The sequence below is a fragment of the Melanerpes formicivorus genome, unplaced genomic scaffold, assembly GCF_026170545.1.
Source record: "Melanerpes formicivorus ecotype bairdi unplaced genomic scaffold, bMelFor1.0.p_v2 SCAF_19, whole genome shotgun sequence".
NCBI classification, from domain to species: Eukaryota; Metazoa; Chordata; class Aves; order Piciformes; family Picidae; genus Melanerpes; species Melanerpes formicivorus.
Genome location: NW_027142371.1, coordinates 3,307,652 through 3,331,707, shown reverse-complemented (window position 1 = coordinate 3,331,707; position 24,056 = coordinate 3,307,652). Strand labels below are relative to the sequence as shown.

At 43.0% G+C, this 24,056-nt stretch overlaps 1 long non-coding RNA gene across 3 annotated transcripts in view; it reads right to left on the bottom strand.

Moving 5' to 3' along the window:
- Window positions 1–1,013: 1,013 nt before the first annotated feature.
- LOC137446839 (uncharacterized) overlaps window positions 1,014–24,056 on the bottom strand; it is a 57,169-nt gene continuing 34,126 nt past the window's right edge. Inside the window, exons 5-8 of one of the 3 annotated variants that reach the window (XR_010988736.1) lie at window positions 18,352–18,573; window positions 17,156–17,228; window positions 5,308–5,412; window positions 1,014–1,111 (exon numbers count right to left, since the gene is read on the bottom strand). This is a non-coding gene — a long non-coding RNA (uncharacterized lncRNA). Of the gene's footprint in view, window positions 1,112–1,733; window positions 1,898–5,051; window positions 5,174–5,307; window positions 5,413–17,155; window positions 17,229–18,351; window positions 18,574–24,056 lie in introns of those variants that run through there. The other 2 variants (XR_010988737.1, XR_010988735.1) reach the window with 2 other exon arrangements.

Sequence of the window (24,056 nt, the reverse complement as noted above, 5' to 3'; positions counted from 1 at the left end):
TGCCCAGGCTTCATGCTGGTTGCTCTACTCTCTTCCCTTTCCTGTCCACAGGTTCCTGTTGTTAAGTTGGGAAATGTATCTAAGCTACATCAGTCTGAATTTATTTGCAATGTGCTGAGATAAAAGTCTAGCTGTAGCATAATTAGAATGTGGTGGGGTAATAGGCTCCAGATTTTTTAAAACCTATTTTCTATTAAAAGGTCTTTCTCTCTCTGCTTATTTCTCATAATTACAGTATGAATTTAAGGTACTGTAAAATTAATAGAACACTGACTCTAGAGACTGAAGTCTCCTACACGGGCAGACAGACAGCCTGTCCCTTCCACTGCCCTCCAGCTGTGACTGTAACCCTACACATGATAACAACTGCTTTACCTCCAGGCAAACTCATTTATTGACCCTTTAAGACGGATGTTAAAAGACCAATTGAAGCTAATAATGTGTAATGCTTTTTGTGAGCTGGATCCTTGACCATACAGAACAGATTTTAAATTATCCACCTCATTACAAGCCACAAAAAAAAAAGTTGTGGAAAATTCGGCCCCTACTACTGATGATATATGTGTGTGTGTGTGTGTGTGTGCATGTTTATAAACAGAGATATGCAGAGGGAAATCTGCAAGCTGGACAGTGTCATGGTAAAGCCACTTTTAGCCTACGAAGAGCTGGTTTTCTTTAACATTTTAGGGGGGTTGGTAAACATCAGTAGCATAAACAATTCTCATTTCACCCTTTTTTTTCCAAGGTATCAAGGGCCAAAAGCCATCAGTCCTGGTCTTTAGGCCCGTTGGTGGTGTCCAGGCAGGACAAGGTAGACCGCACCATGGTCTGGAAACTTTGTAGCACAATGTCCCATGACCTTGAGAAGTTGCAAAGGATTTTAGAGCTATTCCATTTGTAGGGTTTCCAGCTGCTAATTTGGCAATGATAACACCAAGAGGCTTGGTCAGGATTGCTGCATCCATGGATCTGTGTCTATCAGGGAGGATTTCTGCCCTCTTATTTACCCATATTGTGCATCCAGATCCACTTAGGAGAAAAAGAAATGCTGTTTTCCCTGCCCTTGTTTCACAAATAGGTGTTGCCTTAACTGAAAGGCAGTGGCTGTGTGCTATAAACACAAGAGAAAGAGGAAGTTGAAAAGGAGGCTCATGTTGTATCCAGCCACATATCTGTGATACACACAAGTAAAGCAGAGATGTAAGTACACAGGTATGTCTGCTCAAGTGTAGGAAACAATATAATTATACCCAATTAAATAGTTTTCCCTAAGATGCATTTAGAAATCAAGTTGTTATCTATTCATCAGACTGCCAGTAAACACATCTCTCACACATAAAACATGTTTAACTTCTTCCCAGGTCATTGTACTCAGACACACCTCTATCAAAACTACCACAAACAAAAACATGAATAATCAAGGGAATTATCCTCTATCCATTTCACACTAAGTCATGAAGCTTGGTTGGTTTGTTTATTTTTCACTCACTGTTTCTCTATTCATGTGGAGCTAGCTGGGTATGGAGTCATGATGATCCCATCCTGGTAACGCTCATTCATATTGGCATCTTCAGGCAAGGGGGCAGATCCCACCCAAGAACTGAGAGGTTCAGCTTTACCAAGCACAAGTTTTACTTTGCTAGATGTGCATTTAAACCACATGACTTACACCTCCCAGATGCAAATATATATATATATATAGACAATCATTATTATTCATAAACATACCTATTTCTGCCACTAGATGCATCTTTGCATGTCCTGTAGGTGTACACAAACAAGTCCTGGACCTGTGGCCCAGCTGATTCCAGTTCTCTGGGTTATGTTATTTCTGGTTCCATTTTCAGAAGCTATGTCTACATTTTCTCTCTACATCAGGCAGGTCTTTTTGAGGCAGCTAGATGCAATCACAGATGAATAATGATGAATTGCCCACGTCCAGCAATGTCAAGTGAGTAAGAGCCTTTTGTGACGTTCATAACAACGATATCACTAAATACCCAGTGTACAAACCTGGAAGGCTGTCTGAGGCCCTCTACAACCTAAGCTTTCCCTCAACATTTACCAGCTAGACCCATTTTAAGCCTACACAAACAGCTTCTGTCTTTATCCTGAATAAGTCATGGAGCTTAAACAATGTTATTTAACCTTCTGTGCCCTCTCCCCATATTTCTACCGGTGCCAAACATCCATAAACTCATTCCAAAAAGCCACACGTTACCCAACCAGTGCTGCCTAAGGAAAGCATTCAGGAGTGTTTATGGGGCAGCTGAAGTGTAATGATTTAGTAGATGTTTATAAATGTTTATACTGTACAGATTAACATTCCCCAGGGGGCCTGTAATGAAGAGAGTGCTCCAACTGGAATCAAACCAACCAGCCTGGGCTGAATGAGCATGAATGAATCCTGCTGGCCTACCCTCACTAGCTGTTTACTCAGTTTGAACGGATTTCCTCTATCCATGCTCCTTCGGCATTTTGTTTTGGGAGAGGAAGATTTTGGTCTCCAAAGAAGTTTGGAAACAAACTAGAAAATCCAGCCCATCACTTGGATCATAACAATTACTCACAAATTGCACTAGACAAAAGAACAAAGAGCACAACCCCTCTCCTGTGGAAATTGAGGCTGAAAATCCCATTGACTTCAAAGGAACCTTGGTCTCAGAGCAGGGTTTTCAAACATCACACCCAAGTGCAAACACTGAAAATCATGTTGAAACAAGTAAGTCTTGCTATTGGCCTAGGATCAGGAACACAGAAGATTCATGCTAGGTCACTATATTTGAAAAACTTGACTTCAGCTATATTGTGATACTGTGCTGGAGGTTCATAGCTAGCGAGCTGCTTGTTCTGGAAGAAACACTGGCCTGCAGTGGTGGAGAACTTAGCATAGAAGCACAGAATGAGTTGGGTTGGAAGGAACTGTTAAAGGTCATCTAGTCCAATCTTTCTGCACTGAGCAGCGATATCTTCAACTAGCAGAGCCCTGTCCAACCTGACCTGAAATGTTTCCAGGCATATGGCATTTACCTTCTTGCGGGCAACATGGGCCAGTGTTTCATCACCCTCAGTGTAAAAAATGTCTTCATTCTGTCTCTCCCAAATCTTCCTCTTTTAGTTTAGCTTCAGTAAATATCTAGCTGAAGGTGATGGACATCCTTCAGTCAGAGTAAACGTGAACAACAAAAAAAATCAGTGATGGCTCAAGGAGTAAAAATATTTGCTGCTGGCATTGGGATGAATGCAATGGGTTTCAAATTGCCATGTATTCAACCACAAAAAACAACCCCAAAAAGAATCATAGAATCGTAGAATTGTAAGGGTTGGAAGTAACCTCAAGGATAATCTAGTTCCAACCCTCCTGCCATGGGCAGGGACCCCTCACACTAGATCAGGTTGCTCAGAGCCACATCCAGCCTGGCTTTAAAAACCTCCAGGGATGAGGCTTCTACCACCTCCCTGGGCAACCTGTTCCAGTGTCTCACCACCCTCATGATGAAAAACCTCTTCCTAACCTCCAACCTGAATCTACCTATTTCTAGTGTTGTTTTTTTTCCATTCCCCCTAGTCCTATCATTAACTGACATCCTAAAAAGTCCCTCAACAGCTTTCCTCTAGGCTGGTGGATGAAGCAGTGCCTGTCTTGATGCCTCAGAAGCAGCAAGCAAGCAGGTTTTAAAAGATGCTAAGAGAAATCATGATTCTGGGAAGTATGAGAGGTCATTCCTTTTGGGCATGGTACCAGGTGAAAAAGAACTCATCCTGTGTAAGGAAACAAACCCCTCTGGATTTCTGCTGCGGTCAGGAGAGTGAGGCTTTTTATAAATGACACATGCATATGTTCAGAAAGTGAATCATCTCAAAGGGGCCAGGAAAGGGTGTGAAGAAAATAGAAAGGATCATGCCATGGCCACAGTCAGCACTGGTCAATAAATGCGGTCAGAAACACCAAGCAGAGTGAACTACATCCTCAAGAGAAGTACATAGCTTCCAGTGGATTTCTGCAGAGTGAGGACCCCCAGTCTGTTCTGAGCAGTGCTTTTCTGCTGATGTGGTGAGATTTCTCACTTCCCCTAGAATTATTCTACCTCTAGCTCTGATAGCTACATGTCTGTGTGAAACAGACAGGAGCATCACACACTACAGGTGCTTTCAAAATTAAGTAATACAGACTCTTAAACCACAGCACTAAAGGCAGCCCCATTGAAAACATCCTCTGCAGTTCTGCAGTCTCTCTAATAGATCAGACAGACGTAGAGGGCTCAACACATAAAAGCTTTTCTTTCAACGGGTTTCTGAGATGTTTTTGAAGGCTCAAACTCAAATTTGCTTTGAATGTTGGACAGAAAGAGTGGACAAAGGTAGTTTTGTCTTCAGTGGTCTGTTTGCCCATCTCACGAAGCAGTCTGAGTTAGTTACAGTGTTTGGCAACTGCTGGTACAAGTTCTGCTCTGTAACCCCACTCGGGTCTTCAGGCTACTGGAAAAGACAGGCACTTGAAATATTCTAGAGCACTGTAACCATCAGGTAATTAGCTGTAGCAGACTTACAAAATAGGAAAGGCTCATGAGAGCTCTGAAATGAAAGCACAAAATGCCTCCTGGAACTAATTTTAGAGTGGCTTGAAGTATTTAATCCTGCAAATTATTGCCAGTGAGGAAACATCAAGGTACTGCCGGATCTTAATACTGGCAAACCAGCAGGAATAGTTCACTCTAAGCTGCCTCCTGCTGATGGCTAAGCAATCAAACACGCTTTACACCACTCACAAGTTGCAGGGGCAGTTACATTTTGCTTCCAGTGACTTGCAACATGGCCTGGAGTTGCTTCTATCTTATTTATGTCTGCAAAGGATCCTTTATCAGCATAGCCCTTGCAGCCCTATTTTGGAAACATCAGAGAATAAGAAAGAGGAGGATAAACACTGGGGCACAGAAAACACCCCATGACCACATGATGCTAGACCCCAATTCCATAGATGTTCTTCATGATACAGAGAGCAGGGAAGGGTTTGCAGAGGGGCAAAAGCAGGCAGAGAGCTTTACTCTTTCGTAGCTGGGGTCTGTCTCATTTGGAAATATGCCTTTCTGATTTCTTCCTCTGCTATTGAGTCCTCTTTGATGAGTTTAAGGAGATTGGATTTATCCTTTCATCCCTCTAGGAGTCAGTTTCTCTGTGTGTGAAAAGGGGAAGGTAAGAATAACCCTTGTGAGGGCTGATTTTAGGAATAGGAAATGGTAGATATGGGACTAGAAACAAACTTCCTAAGTTCTTAAACCCGATCTGGTCTCATAGAGATTTTCATACCTGCAATCCCCTCCTTTATTTTCATCAGACACTGTATGAGGGATCCAGGAAATCCCATGTTTCTTCCCACTGGGAAGCCACTCAAGAATCCTGTAGCTGTGGTGGCTGAAAAGAAAAAAAATCATTTATTTTCCAGATTGGATTTATTCATAGCCAAATAATAGCCATTTGTTCTCGTGCCAAAATATTCTTTTATCTTTAAAAAGTAGTCTGCCTTGCTGTGTGAAAGCCATATACTTGATTGCTACAGAATCTAAGAGTTTCCTCTTGGCTCTTTTTCTTCTGGGTTATTGGTACATACGGGAAGAGACATGATGTGGGCTGGAGAAGGATGTTCTGGCCCAGACAGCTCCCTGTTAGGAGCCTAAGAAGAGTTTATATTGATAAGATTTTGTTAGAGAATAGATTTCCCTAGCTTTGCTTGGTTATGTTCAAGAAATGAGTAGATATGGCACTTTGGGACATGGTTTAGTGGTCATGGAGGTGTTGGGTAGAAGGTTAGACTTGATGATCTCAGAGGTCTTCTCCAACCTCAGTGATTCTATGATTCTAACTCGTCTACAAGCTATAGAAAGAAGTGGTAATAACAGAATGTGCTGCAATCCCCCATGCAAATGTTGCAGGAGCCCACCCTGGTGTGTGCAAGAATCCATGTACTAATTTCAAAACTCTTTCCACTACCAGCTTTCCCAGCTGGAAAGCTTTTCCCATCTGAATGACAGCTAACAAGCCACAGTTGAAAATTCTCTTGAAAACTGGTCCCTGAATGGTGTAAGATGCAGAGTTTCATCTCTCCAAAACCCACCAGGCACCAAGAAGAACCTCATTTACGGAGATAAGAATTGAGATCCTGCATGTGTCTTTGAATAACAAGCATTTTGGGGTACTTGTGTTAACAAGGGGGTTGGACTACATGATCTCCAGAGATGCCTTCCAACCCCTACCATGCTATGATCCTAACTCAGGTTTTGATTCCTTTTAGGCAGAGGTATCCTTGTGCACATGTGCCATTTAAATAATAATTAATTATTATTTTTTTGGTTGGCAAAGAACATTAAGTTCATCAAGTTCAACCATTACCTAAGTCTACCAAGTATGGTGGCCCTCAGCACCACATCTCTGCATCTTTTAAATACCTCCAGGGATGGGGATTCAACCACCTCCTTGGAGAGCCTGTTCCAGTGTTTGAGGACTGTTTCAGTGAAGAAGTTTCTTCTAATATCCAACCTAAACTTCCCCTGGTGCAACATGAAGCCTTTTCCTCCCGTCCTATCACTTGTTTCTAGGGAGAAGAGACTAAACCCCACAACATATGTGCAAAACTAAGTGAACAAGATGTCAGAAGTTAACCACAAACCCCTTATTTATCTGCATTATCATCCACCCTTTAAGTATAGGACCATATGCAACCAGCACCAGAACAAGAGGACACAGTCTCAAGATGCACCAGGGGAGGTTTAGACTGGATGTTAGGAAGAAATTCTTCATAGAGAGAGTGATTGGCCATTGGAATGTGCTGTCTGGGGAGGTGGTGGAGTCATCATCACTGGAGGTGTTTAAGAGGAGACTTGATGGGGTGCTTGGTGCCATGGTTTAGTTGATTAGACAGTGTTGGATGATAGGTTGGATGCGATGATCTCGAAGGTTTCTTCCAACCTGGTCTGGTCTGGTCTGGTCTATTCTATTCTATTCTATTCTATCCTATCCTATCCTATCCTATCCTATCCTATCCTATCCTATCCTATCCTATCCTATCCTATCCTATCCTATCCTATCCTATCCTATCCTATCTCCTGGTTTCCGCTACATTCTACCTCAGGATGGACTGTGCTCACTTTGTTAGTGTCATTATTCAGCATGTGGCTTGAGGCCTGATTTACTGCACGCTATTCAAAAGCTTCTTGGGAGACAAAATTGCTACTTTTCTGGTGAGTTTTTCTGGGGCTCTTATCAGTATGGCATATGAGTGCTTCACAACGTTCATTTCTTCTAACAACACCCGGTGAGAGGAGCGGATATTATTATTCCTGCTTAACAGATGGGAAACTGAAACACAAAGAGATTCAGGTCAAAACATTCTGCTAACATTGGGTACCCAAACTGAGATGACTGGGAATTGATTTCTCAGAGTGTTTAACATTGTACAGCATCATATGGCAGGAGAAATACCCCTGACAATGTATTCTGCAAATGGGAACACAGAAAACAAAATAAAATTAATAGGTAGTTGGGCAGAATTCAATTTAAATCGACTTGTCTAAGCCTGGCTGAGAACTTTACAGTATTCTGATGCCCCAGGCATGAGATCTCCCATTTTCTTCTTAACCATCTGCCCCTTACTATATGTCTCCACACTACACACAGGCAAAGTCCATCAGACACCAGCTTCTTCCTTTTCCCAGCCATGACTCATCCCCTGAGCTGCTGCTCCACCTTCTGAATGGAATGAGACCAGGGTCCTCTGCTAAAGATAGTAAGATGGTCATGTAATTAAAGACTACACCAAACTCATGTACTAAAGGAAGCCAAATAAACACTCTGCAGGAAACCTTACCTTCATGATTTCCTGACACTCTTTTCTAAATAATAAACTTGTCAAGGAGAACATTGTGCCCATTGTTTATATAGATACAAATATTGGTATAAAAGAAATGCAATGGAAAGGATAGAAATGTTGTAAGTCTAATTACAGATACTTATATTGCTAGCTGTAATCTGCTGGAATTTTTCAAAAGCTGGAAAAGGTAGAATACTAAGTTCAAATGATGAAAGCTTTCAAGTTAAAAGGTTAATCATCTTCCAAATGCTTCATACCTAAAGAGTGGATGCCAAGAAGTTGGGGACAGAGTCTTTCCAGAGGTGCCCAACAACAGGACAATGGCACAAACCAGAACACGAGAAGTCCACCTAAGAACTTCTTTCCTGCAATGGTGCCAAAGCACTGGAGCAGGCAGCCCAGAGAGTTTATGGAGTTTCTTTTTCTGCAGATTCCAAACCAGCCTGGACATTGTGATCCTGGGCAGTGTGCTCTGGGTAACCCTGCTTTAGCAAGGAGGGGTATGAAGTAGATGATCTCCAGAGGTTCACGCCAACCTCCACCACGCTGGGATTCTGTGATGAAAGTCTAACTATAGGTTTCAGTTCAGAATGTTCCTGTGCCTTTCTGTTTCGGGGAATCAGGACACACATGCTTGGGTGAATTAAGACCACCTCTACTTGCAACATTCTCTTGCTGAAGGCACAAATAGAGGCAACACTCCAAATATCCAGTGTGCAGGAAATCCAGTTATTTCATCGTTTCACTTCACTCTGAACTAGGAGAACACCTATGCCTCCCTTGCCTCAAACTTTCAAATTCCCCTTGAAATTTTGTTTGTGTTGGGTTTAACTTTTTCTAAATATCAGCATGGGAAATTTCAGTGTGAATGTTCAGGCTTTGACAGAATTACAAGGAACTAAAGAAGCCTGGCAAGAGTTCAGCAGTCCTGGTTACAGGTACATCACCAGCTCTTTCCAAAACACCACTGCAGTAAAGTATAAACTTTGTAATAAATAGCTTATTAAATAGGCTATGTATTATTTTCAATGAAGTGATACCAAGGCAGGCATCCTCATTCTCCAGGTATGTTTGCTCACATAGCAGGTCAAGCAATAGAGCCTTGTTCTCCTCTCATCCACAAACATGCTTCATTTCATACATTAGTGAAAAATAGATTCAAATCCAAACCCTTTTAATGATCTAAAGGATCCACAACTAACCTGGGAAAGAAGGAGTGGCACAGTCTCAAGCTGCACCAGGGGAAGTTGATGCTCGAGGTGAGGAGAAAATGCTTCACAGAGAGAGTTGTTAGACATTGGAACGGGCTGCCCAGGGAGGTGATTGAGTCACCGTCCCTGGAGGTGCTCAAGAGGGGATTGGATGTGGCACTTGGTGCCATGGTTTAGTAGTCATGAGGTGTTGGGTGACAGGTTGGACTTGATGACCTTTGAGATCTTTTCCAACCTTATTGATTCTATGATTCTGGATTTCCCATGCAGATAGAGACTGCACTCCCACAGCACCCAGGACAGGTAGCAGCACTTCTGAGCTGACACAGGGTGCTTTTAAGAGGTGAAATCAGAGTTGGGGCTATCCAGGCATTAAATGGCATGGAAAGCTGGACACTCAGGCTATTTCTTTCATTGGCAGTTTGTTCTTTTGTGTTTTCCTATCAAGAGAATGAGCAGAGTGAAAAAAGTAACTTGACTCAGATGCCTTTGAAGGATACCCTGGGGCTTGCTGTGAACCTGAACTTCACCTAGTTCACAAAGGAGCAGTCAAAAAACTGCATGAGAACTGCTCGATTAAAAAAATATATGATTAAATCCAAACCCAAAACTCCACACCACCACTATGTCAGGATCTTCTATTTTGAAGGGAGGTGAGAAATTGGAATGAAATATTCAGCTGAGAATGGCTCTTTCTGTAATGCTCAGGCAGTTGAAACCGCTCAGCCTGGCTCCTGCCAGCAGCCAGTGAGGAATTCCCCTGTCATGAGGGCCATGACTCACGCATGCCCCTGCTGCTTCTCTCCCTCAGATGTAGGGCCACACTTGTGGTCTGGGATGTGTCAGGAGAAAGGACCTGGCAGAGCTTGCATCTGTTACACAACCTCAGCGATCCTGCCCAGAGGCACAGTCCACCCAGGGCAGGGAGCTGCTGCAGGTGACATGAGCTAGCCAATGCTTTTGCTGCTGATATTTCATCTCTCCCTTCATTTTCCTTATTCTTCTGTAATAATCAGAGTAACTCAGTCCCCTCCCAAGCACAGCAGTCAGGATGCTGTTCTAAAAGTCAGTGGGATTTTTAGCTCCAGTTTCAGCAGTGTAACATGAGGCTCCACACACAGCAGCACTGAAACAGGTACTGAGGTCCCTTGTCAGTTTTGCTCAATAAATTAACAGAGCTGCTGCCACAGCAGTGTGAGCAGTTTGCAGCATTCAGATTTGTGCTTTTTTGGTATTTATTACTGTGTTTTTCACAAGCCCTTTTAATGCCTCCAGGAGTAATTTATGGGGACAGAAGAGCACGAAAAGAGCAGATCCCACTTATTTCAATCTCTGGATGATGAAAATCGCATGAGAAGAGCTGGCTTCACATTGTTTCCTCTCCATAAATGGCCTTCTGAGGCAGTAAAAGCCACGTAAAAGCAAATATAAACACTGCACAAACACTAAGACACTCAGGTTTCTTTGGGCTTACCCAAACCCTGCATGGGGATTTTCAGATTGATTCAGGTTTGGGCTCACTGTTTTGCTAACTCTTTCCATTAAAATGGTGCACTTTTTAGTTCATGTTAACATAACTAACTAGATACGTGTACTGAAAGTTCTTTCAACCAGTTTTACTACAGGAGAGGATTACTTTATAAAAACAGTTCTTAGTATTAATCTTGTTGCTTTTCAGACTGATGAGGTAAGCATGTGACTGGTGATTTGGGCTTTTTTTTCCCCTTCACTTTTTATCAGCTCTTACTGCTCCTGCTGCAGCGTCTGAAGCAGCCTGATCTGGACACCCAGGAGGGTCCAAGTTTCCAGCAACTGACAGGCCGGTTGTTTATTTTACAAACGAAGCAAATTAGTGAGGCATGACTAACAAACTTCTTGATCCCATGAACACTCATGTTAAGAATGGTGACCTGGGACATTTCACCAGTTTTCCTTCCAAGGGCTGGGTGGTGCAGTCTTGGAGGTATCTGCCATGCACAGAACGTTTACCTTATTTGAAGTGTGACCTGATGTTCATAGCATTTGCCTGTGTAGGGCAAATTAAAGGGGTTTCTTTAAAGAGGTTTCTTTAAAGAGGTTTCTTTACCCTGTCTTTTCTCATTAATTGGTGCTCTGACTCCCTAATTTCCTGATAAAGTCATAGCCTATAAGAAATGATGTTTGTCTACTTCAGTTCTACTATATTTCATGCCTTGCCTCCTGAGACCAAATTTATTACAGTGATGGATGTAATATAAGAGTATATTTTAAACAACCACAAGTGTACCTGCTCAGCTGCTCATTTTTCACAAAGCCATTCCAGGAAGCTTTTAAAAAGTCATAAGACTGCCCCAGAATTTGTTTGAATAATCTAGGCCCCATGATTGTGGAAAAAAAAAGCCAACACAAAAAAAAGGGGATAGAAAGTTAACTTGAGAGGTTTCCTCTGCTGCTAGTCACACCAAAATGCCATAAAAGCAGCTGGATGCTTTAACACACTATTTTCATATGGTGTGGTGGAGAGAAACTCGATCTAGACCTTCATCCAGCTGAAGTCCTGCACATATGCTCAGCTTCCTCCACTGTTACCTCTGTGTAGTCACAGGAAATAATCTGCAGCACGTAAAGCCTCCAACATGTTCAAATCTCTGCAAAATCACAGCTACCATGGACGTGAGCTTTGGAAAGTTGCAGGATTATTCATAATTTCACCAGTCTGATTCAGAAGAAGGAAGGTGGAGCCATTTTGAGTCACATTTAAAGCTTTTTATGAGTACTGGGAAAAGTTGTGTGCCCCGAACAAAATGTATCTTACTCTCTGCTTCTATTCTCTCAGTTTAACCTTACTGAAACTTGGGGGGGGAAACAGGGGCAGGGGAATAGAGAAGGACAATTTATGTCTAAATTACATTGCTCTGCAGAGTAAACCACAGAGAGCTGTAATGGGACAAGTCTTTTCTTTTTTTTTTTTTACATGGTATAATTAATTAGAACCCATAAAACCCAATTAAAGAGCACTTTTGAGACTATCAGGTGGTGCATGTTTGAAACTGCAAATATGACAGTGTAAGTACATTTTTATAGCTGGGCACACTCCTCAGGATTATTTTCAGTGCTCTACTAAAATGGGAAATGGCACCAGTTTGGCCTCTGCTAATAAATCACTGGGAAACAGGCTGTATTAATAATCTTTATGGGGGTAGGATGGAAGCCAGATGGGGCAGAGAGGGAAGCATGGAGGTGGCATAATATATTGGCCTGGAAAACATAATCCAAGCCAAAGCAGAAATTTAATCTTGGTGTGTACTAGAATGGGTTGGGAATATATAAAGGGAGAAGTGGTGGGCTGAGAGGGGACTTACTCTGAGAGACCAGAGAGAGCATTTCCAAGGAAAGAAAGGAAATACCCTGCAATGTAAACACTGTTCCCTCTGCATAGGAAAGGAAGCAAAGACCAATGCTCCAGCAGATTGAACAGCCGCTAGCAAGGCAGCAGCCTTGTTCCCTCTGCTGAGAAACGGTGCTGTGGAGATCTTTTCACCATTCCCAGCACAATTATACACTAGATATAAGGAATAAATTTTCCACAAGGACACAGGTGAAACACAGGAACAGGTTGCCTAGAGGAGCTGTGGATGCACCCTCCCTGGAAGTGTTCACAGCCAGGTTGGAAGGGGCTTTGAGCAACTTGGACATGTGAAAGGTGACTCTGCCCATGGCAGAGGGGTCAGACTAGATGACCTTTAAAGATCCTGTCCAAGCCAAACCACTCCATGATTCTACAGTTCTCCTCACCCCACCTTTCACAGCCAGCCCAGCCTCACTGTCCTAGGAGGGGGTGGCAGTGTGTGCGTGCACACCACGTCTCAGCGCCTGCGTACCAGCTCGATACACAATCTGGTGTGAGGAAAAAGCTCACTTTGCCCTTGTTTATTTACACGAGGCCCCGCTTCTGTTTGACTTGGCAGCGCCGAGGCCTGCGCCTTGTGCCAAGCACTAATTCCTTGAGTGCCCTGACAGGCCCTGGCGCACACCTGAAAGTCATTAGCGCTCGGCCCCATTTTGTTCTCACATTTCGAGGCAGTGACCCGCAGCCATGTACAGCTCCGGCAGACGCTTCATCATCGCCCCTGTCATCGGCCTCGAGCGCGGCAGCCCGGGCACTGCCAGACCACAGCGAGCAAGGAACTAATGAGGGTTCAGGAGAAGACCCTGTCCTAGCAAGTGGCTCCCCTCTTCCCCATAGGGCAACCAAGACGAAGCAGAGGCCTTCTCCTGGAATCATGAGCTCACTTGGGTTTGGAATAACTTAGGCTTCAGAAAATAGCAATGCAGTGTGCGAAATAAACAGCCTGTGACAGTTGAGCTTCAGTGACAGAAGCAGACAAATGAAATCCTAACAGCTCCATTCAAATGTAGAATAGAATAGAGTAGAATAGAATAGAATAGAATAGAATAGAATAGAATAGAATAGAATAGAATAGAATAGAATAGAATAGAATAGAATAGAATTAACCAGGTTGGAAGAGACCTTTGAGATTGAGTCCAACCTATCACCCAACATCATCTAATCAACTAAACCATGGCACCAAGCACCCCATCCAGTCTCTTCCTAAACACCTCCAGTGATGGGGACTCCACCACCTCCCTGGGCAGCACATTCCAATGGCCAATCTCTCTTTCTATGAAGAACTTCTTCCTAACATCCAGTCTAAACCTCCCTTGGCACAGCTTGAGACTGTGTCCTCTTGTTCTGATGCTGGTTGCCTGGGAGAAGAGACCAACCTCCAACTGGCTACAACCTCCCTTCAGGTAGTTGTAGAGAGCAATAAGGTCTCCCCTGAGCCTTCTCTTCTCCAGGCTAAGCAACCCCAGCTCCCTCAGCCTCTCCTCCTAGGGCTTGTGCTCCAAACCCCTCCCCAGCTTTGTTGCCCTTCTCTGGACATGTTCCAGCAGCTCAACATCTTTCCTAACACTGGGGAGTTTTACCTTATCAGTCACTCAGAAAATTCCTCCAGAGTCACCTATCAACACAGGAAGAATATTTAATCTAGAAATGTGGGAGGATATACTTTCAGATGAGATTTGGAAGGAGAAACATAGTGAGCAGCTGGTCCGGATAGGAAGTGTTGCAATGAAGACTCACAATGTCTACAGGAAGAATGCAGGGAGGACTTGAGAGTGTAGAGAAGATTATTTTCTCCCAGAAATATTGTTGCACTCTATGTGATGCTCTCTGAAGGTTTGCAGAGTGCCATCACATTCTTTAGTGTATGGGAGGAGGCTATTAAATTCTCAGTTTTTAGGAATCCGTCTATCAAATTACAGAATCTCATCAATATTTGCATTTCATGCCATTTCACCTGCATTGAGGCTTAAGCTTCTTCCCCTTCATAAGTTATTTCAAGAGCTCAGTCTCCTTAGCAGCTCCAAATGCTGCCATTTTTGTCTGCTAGAGACATTTCTTTATCTTCTGTTCCCTCCATCTGTAATTTTCTCTATTTAAAATCAATAGAGACTGAGACTCTGACATGATAAAAGTCAGTCTTAGACCACAAACAGGTTTTGGACTAAGTTCTCATGACCTTGACAAGGAAGGAATGGGAGACTTGAAGCCACTGGAGAGCTGCAGATTTCCATGAGGGGAGCAACATCACATTTTTTGCTATAGCAGTCTCAAGGCTATGCACTTCACAGTCATCACTTGCTAAGCAGTTATTTTAAAGAGAAAATATAACATCTGAACAAACAAAACCTCATTTTGGATTCTTCATGGAGGCTTTTTTTGCCTTACTCTTCTGAGCCCTGCACTGTTGAAGATGTGGTAATACAGTGCAAAAGCTTGATGTCAGAATACAGCCATGGACCAACTAAAATGTTTATGCATGCTTTCAAACATTACAAAAGCAGTATTTTCTCTGAAATGCATCAAATAGATGCTGATATTGACAATGTCTCTTAAGTCTGTGTAATCCATGTGCAAGCTTTCTATAAGCCTTGTGCTTCAGGTCCTTTATTTCTTTGCTCTCTAAACTGCTGGGCTTTTCAGTGTTCTTCATTCTTGTAGCATCCTCTGTAAGATCACCCAAGGCAAGGCTACCTGTTTGAAAGGCAAGGCACTGGTACAGCAAGGTTTTAGTGGTTAGAAATAAAAATGGACCTGAGCATGTAAAAGTTGGGATGATTTAATGTAAAATCCGTGAGGTCCTTGATCCAAGAGCTCACTATGAAGGTTTTCTCCCAAGAGATTTTCTTTTCCTCAGCCCAGGAAAACAAAGAGGTTCTCTGCACTGTACAGGGCATACTGAGATGAAGAACCTTCCTCCCCAATTTAAACAACATACATGGTAAGGACAATCTGTCCAGGCATTACAAAACTGGGCATTTAATAGAGATTCATGCAGACACACGCCAGGTCATTGCATGGTAAAGGAAGGACAGAAGAATTGCTTGAATCTGAAATCCTGGTTTAGATGTTTCAAGAAAATACTACACTTCAAGGAGACTGGAAAGCTGGGACTGTAGCAGATTCATGGTTTAATTAGTATAGGGGGTAGAAGCATGAAGAATATCAGCAGCCATCAACAGGATAGCAAATGCCATTCGTATAGACATGTGTCATTCCTGTACTGCAGCCAAGTGAAACTACAAACACTATTAAAAGTACAAAGAGACTTTAATTTACATTCCTCATAAGGCATCTTTATGTTGCCAGAATATTGCAAGTGGGCTTAGTATAAATGAGAATCTGGCCTTAATATTCTCAGACAGAAAAGTGAAATACACAGACATATTGACTTGGATCCGTATTCTCCCTTCTCTTAACCCAAGGTATCTGCATGGACCAAAACTAGGAGAAAGAATATGAATCTTCATGTGACTACACTGCATAGAGGCATCAATGAGCACAAAATATGAAGGGAGGCGTTCCATGTCACAGCAAAAGTGTCCCTGTACAGCACTACATTCCCCAGCACCATACAGCTGGAAGGACTGCCTGGATCATCTCACTTCTGCCATCACACCAATCATGATGCTAAACACAGAACTTCAACATCTACCTAAACATCCAGGAACCTCCAGTACAAACTTCAGTCTTTCAGCACAAAGGATTAAAAGCCTTGAATAACACCAGTAGCTTGGGAGAAAGCTGTCCCCTTCAGCAGAGAGAAGCTCAACAAGAAAGCAAATTGCAATGATCGCTGCCAGTGACCTCGAAAGACCTCAAAGATCATCAAGTCCAACCTGTCACCCAAGACCTCATGACTACTAGACCATGGCATCAAGTGCCACATCCAATCCCCACTTGAACACCACCAGGGACAGTGAATCCACCACCTCCCTGGGCAGCACATTCCAATGGCTAACAACTCTCTCTGTGAAGAACTTTCTCCTCACCTCCAGCCTAAACTTCCCCTGGCACAGCTTGAGACTATGTCCTCTTGTTCTGGTTCTGGTTGCCTGGGAGAATAGACCAACCCCTTTCTGGCTACAACCTCCCTTCAGGTAGTTGGAGAGAGCAAGAAGGTCTCCCTTGAGCCTCCTCTTCTCCAGGCTAAACAATCCCAGCTCCCTCAGCCTCTCCTCATAGGGCTTGTGCTCGAGGCCTCTCCCCAGCCTTGTTGTCCTTCTCTGGACATGTTCAAGAGTCCCAATGTCCTTCTTAAATTGAGGGGCCAAGAACTGCACACAGTACTCAAGGTGTGGTCCAACCAGTGTTGAGTACAGGGGCAGAATGATTTCCCTGCTGGCCACACAATTTCTGATGCAGACCAGGATGCCATTTGCCTTCTTGGCTACCTGGGCACACTGCTGGCTCACGTTCAGCCAGCTATCAATCAGTATCCCCAGATCCTTTTCTGTTTGGCAGCTCTCCAACCACTCTGACCCCAGCCTGTAGCGCTGCATGGGGTTGTTGTGGCCAAAGTGCAGCACCCAGCACTTGGAGTTGTTGAATGCCATCCCATTGGACTCTGCCCATCTGTCCAGCCTGTCAAGGTACCTCTGGAGAGCCCTGATACCCTCTAACCGGTCGACACCAAGCTATGCATGATGGGGGGGTGGGAGAAAACAAAATAGATAAATGCATAAATAACCCCACCTTGTGCCCATGAGGAAGCTGTCGAGCAAAGGGACGAGACACAGAGTTCAGAGCAGACTATGAAGACAGCTTTCTATCAGAAAGAAAAAAATCATCATGTAAAAGACACAGGAGAGAAAAGGTAACTCCAAACACATACAAACAAAATGGAGATAATTCTAAGGCCTCTCAAACCCTCTCAGGCCTTTTCTGGGCCAAGATTTTGATTTCCAAATATTTAAATCGTTTCCTACACTTCTTTCTAAATAAGAGCTCTGAAGCTCTTGAAATGTCTTCTTGGGATGTGTTACTTTTGATAGGAAGATGAAAGGTGCTAATTTGTCCCTGTCACTGTATAATATTAAACAGTTAAATGATGGTCTGAGTTTGGAAACACTGCATGGCAGACATCCTTAAGAAATGCACTCAAAATGTATCGAAAGAACGATCTTTTCCAGATCTGTCAACAAGATCCTAGCCACTGTTCCTGGCAAGAAAACTAGCTTAATTTGGTAAAACAATCACTTTTGCTCTCACAAACATTGTAAAACAAATGGGGTCATGGAAAGAAAAATGGGAACGTTAACAAGACCCTTGACAGCTCCTCAGCAGTGCGCTGCTGTGTTACCAGGGGGTATTTCCAAGGAAGCACACACACGGATTTAAAAGTACAAGGAATTGTGGGAGGTGGGAGGCAGATCAGCCTGCAAGCAAGGTCTGAGGCACTGCAAATTCAATTCACCGTGTGGTTTTGCTGTGAGTGCTTTTCCAGGCCTCACACCATTACATAGGATGTGACATCATAATGATGTCAGCCCTTGGACCAAGGAGTGAGCCGATTTAAGTTTTACAAGGGGAAGGATGAATACTTTCAAAGGAATGGTGAGTCGAGTAATACAGGACTGGTAGGATCACAGTTCAGGGAACACACAGTTATGCTTTGAACTATTTTTAGCAAGGCACTGCAAGTTCAGGGATAGTTAGTAGGGAAAGGGCCTGCACAGCTCAAGTGAAGCACAACCTCTCACAGCGTTGACGATGTTCTATCAATTTTGCAGGAAGAGAATCAAAACCTCTCCTCCTTTTTGCTGAAGGTGACTGCTGAAGCAAGGCTGCTGCTTGCAAATAGCTCTCTCTGTGTGTGAATGAGTATCAGAGTCTGTGCAAGAAGCTCTTCCTTCCTGTGTTCCATCCTGGGACAAAGGACAAACACCCACCTTTTATCTGAAGCGGCACAAGCCCTTCTTTGCTTTCTTTGGGATGCAACAAGCCACAGGATAACAGGGAGCATACTGCAGCAGGACCCAGGCTTCCTTCACCTCTGCCATGTCTCCAGCAGGAAATGTTCCCTCCTCATCTCTCTCCTGAAGGTGCTGTGACTTTGCTCTGCCCACCCGAGGGTACTTGATGGAGTCAATTTTAGCCTCAGCACTTTCAATCTGTAGGGAAACACACAAAATTCAGGTTTAAAAGAAACAATGAGCAGGTGGGTGGATAGGAAGGTAGGTAGGTAGGTAAGATTTCCGTCAAGCTAGTGTTCCTGAAGCAAGAGCATGTCAATAAAGACCTTCACCCCAGCTCCTTTTGGAAAGTCACTGCAGATACTAGTTTCTGCCAGCTCATTATGCTATTCCTCCTTTAAATGCATGGTTAAGAATATCCAGTTATTGCCAATCACCAGGAATACACAAAGAATGAGTTGCTTTACAAGCTTTACTACAATTATGGATAATGTTGGAAATACACACTCTGTATTTCCTGTATGGTGGGACTGCTATGAGCACAGAAAATCCACATTGAAGGGGATTTCTATGCAAGCTACGCAGCAAATGAGATTGTATTGCAAGCTTGAATTACTGATTCAAGCTCCTTCTCCTCCTCTCCCCACCCACTTCTCTAATAGCTTTTAAACTTAAATAGCCATATAAGTTAAAATGTTCTTTTATAGGGTGAAATAAACAGATTTTACGGTTCAGAAACTGCAAGTTTAGAGATCAACACTTTACCACTAATTCATGCAGGTTCAAGCTAAGGAAATGGCTCATTTTCCTCTCTACAGTTGTTGAGTTTTGTTGAGGTTGTTTTTCCTCAAAAAATTCAAGATGTGCTTTAAATTAGATGTTATGAAAACTCTAGATGCAGACAATGTTTTCTCTTGACAAAGCACATCTAGCTTGCTGCCTTCCAGGTCCTAGTTCTCAGAAAATCAGAGGGAAATTACTGCTGAAAACTTCAGAGAGGCTGGAAGTTGGTATAAAGCATTAGAACTTATTATTGACAGGACCTTACAATAACAATTAAAAAACCAAACCAAAACAAAACAATATCAAATATCCAAGAAAATGAAACAATAACCCCCAGAAAACTCAGAGGAAAGCTTTCCTATGCCACTTTCATCTTATGAGTGCAAATGTCACTTCTACTTAAACTCTTTTAACTATCAAAGTGTTGTAAAGAGCATTCAGCCTCAACCCATTCATTCCAGCCCTTTCCAGTGGGCTAGTAGGAGATACCAGCTCCATCTGTACAGGGAAGCTGAGAAGCAGCAGCAGTGTCAAGCCCCAGATCTTATACAACACATTTCCATTACACGAAGCATCCGTCAGACTTCATGGGTAGCCCTGGCATTTCAGTGAGTCAGGGGAAAAACCACAAGCCAGAGATGTGATTGCCAACTTCATCCAGAAATAATTGGAGGGTAAAAACCTCCAAGAAAGGTATGGCTGGGAAAACTTGGTCTGATCTGAATGCACAGAGAATTACTTTCAGATCCAGGAAGTGAAGAGCTCTTTTGTGCCCTGCACTTGGGAGATGCTGTCCTGAATGCTCTGAAGAGTGTCAGTGTCCTGATAGTTTTATCATACAACTTACCATCTGTTTATTCAACCCTCATCATTATGGTTTTTGAGCATCTTCTAGATCCAGTAACAGCAGGGGAGTATATTTTTCCTCCCATTTATCAGCTGCATTAACCAGCATTTAAGTGGTTAAAGCAGAGGCTTTTTTTCCAAGCAGAGATAATCCTGTTCTTGAGGACACCAGTAACGGTGGTATATGACAACACAATCAGCACCACAAGGATATAAACAACTCCCAATTATCCCAAACCAAAAATTTTGAACATCTTGTTACATTTTTTCCTTAGGCCTTAAAATTACTGAGTTGTTATGGTTGGGTGCTTTGTGGTGAATAAATCTAGAATAATTCCCTGGAAAGAGTGAATTGCCACCAAAGTGCTGTTAGTGCAAAAGACCACAGTACTGAGCTTGCCCTGGCTTTCCCATCCGTGGGGATAAAACTATGCCATGTTCTCATCATGTGGGGACAGGAGTGAGATGGGGAGGAGTAGTGGGGATTTGATTTCTAGGAAGTGGGAAGCAGCTGCACAGGCAGCATGGAAAACAGGCAGGAGGGAGAGCAGAATGGGAACAACATCGTATCAGAGAGCTGTTTTGGTTGGAAAAGACTTTTTAGATCATCAAGTCCAACCAATATCAAACTACTAAGCCTGGTGCTAACATGCAACGTGGGGATTTCTTGCACACTTACCCCTGTCAAGATGCCAGATTCTCTGAGCCTCCAGGTAAGAAATAAATAACCAACCCTTTAAAAAACCCAGTGCATGAGAACACCATCTGAACCAAGTCTGAGAGGATCAGGAGGTGTCATTTCCCACAAAAGGTGCACTGAGGCACTCATCAAGGCCAAGAGCTCTCACAGAGACAAGAACACAGGATTTTGTGCTAGCAACAGAGATGTCACAGGGCATGGTACTCAGATCTGAAGTCAGATCAAAGCAACCATGTTAAGAGCCAAATCCAGGCTTGGGCTTTGACTATACCTCCAAAACATGGATGTTTTTGGATCTAGACTTTGGGTTCTGTCAGCCATCTAATCTTGAAATGGGTGGATCAAAGATGTTCAGTCTGAGGCTTAGGAAAGTGCTAACAGACATTTTTGAATAGAAATGATTCAGTAAAGTGCTTCAAGCAAGGAATCATTGTTTTTTTTTTTAGAGGACAAGTTGTGAACTGAAAGAGAAGTGAAACTGGCTGAGGAAATTACTACCTACCTACTGATTTCTTTGGTACATTACCTTGTGATACTGGTTTTATTTACAAAAGAAGGGAAAAAGCAAAACAACGTGATTAAGGAGTTGGATCAGACAGTTGGTAGCAGTGCCAGAAAAGACTGGAAATTAAGAAGGATGTCCAGTGGTTTGAGAGCTGGTTTGGAAGCCACTTACAATCATATGTTTGGTGCTCCATCCCAAATTTCCTGTATGACCTTGGCCAAGTCATTTAGTGTCTCAGCTTCCAACTTGTCAAATGGAGGTAATAAACTTTGTTAAAAAAACAATAATCCTAGGGGGTGATGAAGAAGAACTCTCTCTCACCCTTTGCAGCCTCATGACTTATAGGTGGCCTGAAATACTCATTGAACAAAGGAGGCTGGATGGCTTCCTGAATTATTCACAATAGAAATACAATTATAGGAAAGAACTGATGGCAAAACACTTAAAGCTATGGGGGCAAGCCTGGTGATAGATTTTCTGACATTTCAGTGCTCTAAGGAAGCCCTGCTCCTGTTCAAGTCGTAGGAAAAACACACACAAACAGTTGCATAGCTTGGGCTGGCAGTGGTATTTGCACTGTAGGTGGCACAAATGCTAACCTTATTTTCTGCATTATTTATGCCAATGTAAAGTGGAAATAACTGCAGGCCACCAAGGAATTAATCCTAACGTACATGTGTGAGATCTGGCCACATCAACCGTGTCATTTATTCCAGAGCATACATTTTCTTGGCCATCATTTTTTCAGCCTACCCTAGTCAACTGCAGTAATGTTTTTGGCCAGTACAAACTTTTGACCTGATGTCTGTGCAGATCTGAAAGGAATTTCCCCTTCAATACACATGATCTTCCATTAAGCAAAGCCAGTTCCATGATTCCTGGAAGAATTAAGAACAAATATCCTGTAATGCTGGGTTTTGCAGTTAATGTTGTGGTCTTCTTTTAGGGGAGAAGAAGATAATTCCTCCACATCTTGCCCCAGCAGGTCATTCAGGGACAGTCTTACACACTCAGGGAGTAAAGGTAGATTCCTAAATAATTCAAAGTGGAAATCTCTGATGTTGTTCATTCTTCTGTGTTAAGTGACCAAGAGGTATGCAAATTTCGGAGAAGGAAAAATACGTATTCAGCCTTGCAAATGGCATTGCACCGCAGATGAGGGGCTGTCTTCTGGACAAAACAAAGACTAATCATGTAAGACCTTATCTACAGGCCTTTCAGGTTTACTAACCTTCAAGAACGGCAACATTTCTTCTATTGTTACACATTCACTTCATCAATGGTGACGATTGCAGAGGGTGTAGCATTTCTGCTACTGCGTCAGAATAGGAATAGGAATAGGGATAGGATAGGATAGGATAGGATAGGATAGGATAGGATAGGATAGGATAGGATAGGATAGGATAGGATAGGATAGAATAGAATAGAATAGAATAGAATAGAATAGAATAGAATAGAATAGAATAGAATAGGAATTAACCAGGTTGGAAAAGACCTTCGAGATCATCAAGTGCAACCTATCACCCAACACCACCTCATCAACTAAACCATGGCACTAAGTGCCTCATCCAGTCTCTTCTTAAATGCCTCCAGTGACGGTGACTCCACCACCACCCTGGGCAGCATATTCCAATGGCCAATCTCTCTTTCTGTGATGAATTTCTTCCTAACATCCAGCCTAAACCTCCCCTGGTGCAGCTTGAGACTGTGAGATTGCCTGGAAGAATAGACCAACCCCCACCTGGCTACAACCTCCCTTCAGGTAGTTGTAGAGAGCAATAAGGTCTCCCCTAGCCTCCTCTTCTCCCAGCTAAGCAACCCCAACTCCCTCAGCCTCTCCTCACAGGGCTTGTGCTCCTCCCCAGCTTTGTTGCCCTTCTCTGGACACATTCCAGCAGCTCACCCTATCTTGGCTGAAAGCATTTGCTGATGAAGGTTTTTTTTCTTTAGTGGAACAACACTCATGGGCAACTGCTCTAGTATAAAAAGGAAATAACTTTAAAATGCCTACACAACTAGAAGCTGGATTTCTGCTGAAAGCCAAGTGAATATTTTCATTAAAGGGCAAGTTTGATAAAGCTATTTAGACAATAAAGCCAATAAGATAATGAGTAAAATCTGAAGAATCAAATTAATAAGAGGCATGAGAATTTAAAACTATGACCTGCAGCACAGTATGGCTTTGAGGAGACTCTTCCTCCTCCTAACTGGTCCTTCCAGTTATGATTTTCAAACTTCTGTTAATCTGCTTTCTAAGCCTGATACCTCTAGAAAATGATGGCCACATAGTGTACCAATGTTAAAATTCCCCCAGAAGGCTCCATGTTCCTTCCCTTAGGGTATACAATTGTTCTGCTTGGAGGAGATAAAGCTGTTGCATTCCTACCAGAAATGCCAAAGGAAACTACGGAAAATGAGTGTTAAATCTCATTCCTTTGGGGATTGACACCTCTCAACCTTGGGAATAGAGCTTATATTTCCCATGCTAAAGCTGAAAGCTTTCCACTGCCGACAGAAAATACTTCTCTTCCTGGAGCTAACTCTCCTCCCTGTCCAGCACTACCTCTGGTCTGCCCAAGCATGCAGTTAGGTGATTTCTCAAAGCAGTTAATTCTGCTGAGGAGTTAGTGAGCCTTTGAATTCTCCTACAGCAGGCATGCACAGCCTTTGAGGTGCTACTCCTGTATGGCCATATAATGTGTAAAACTGGGAATGAGATGCTTTGGGGAATACAGCCAGAGGTCTACTTTAGTCACTGGGGGAGTTTCTCTTCCTGGAATCCATCTGGAAATTTTGGATTAAAGCAACTCATTGCCACCTCCTGAAAGGTCTCTCTGAAGGTGATAT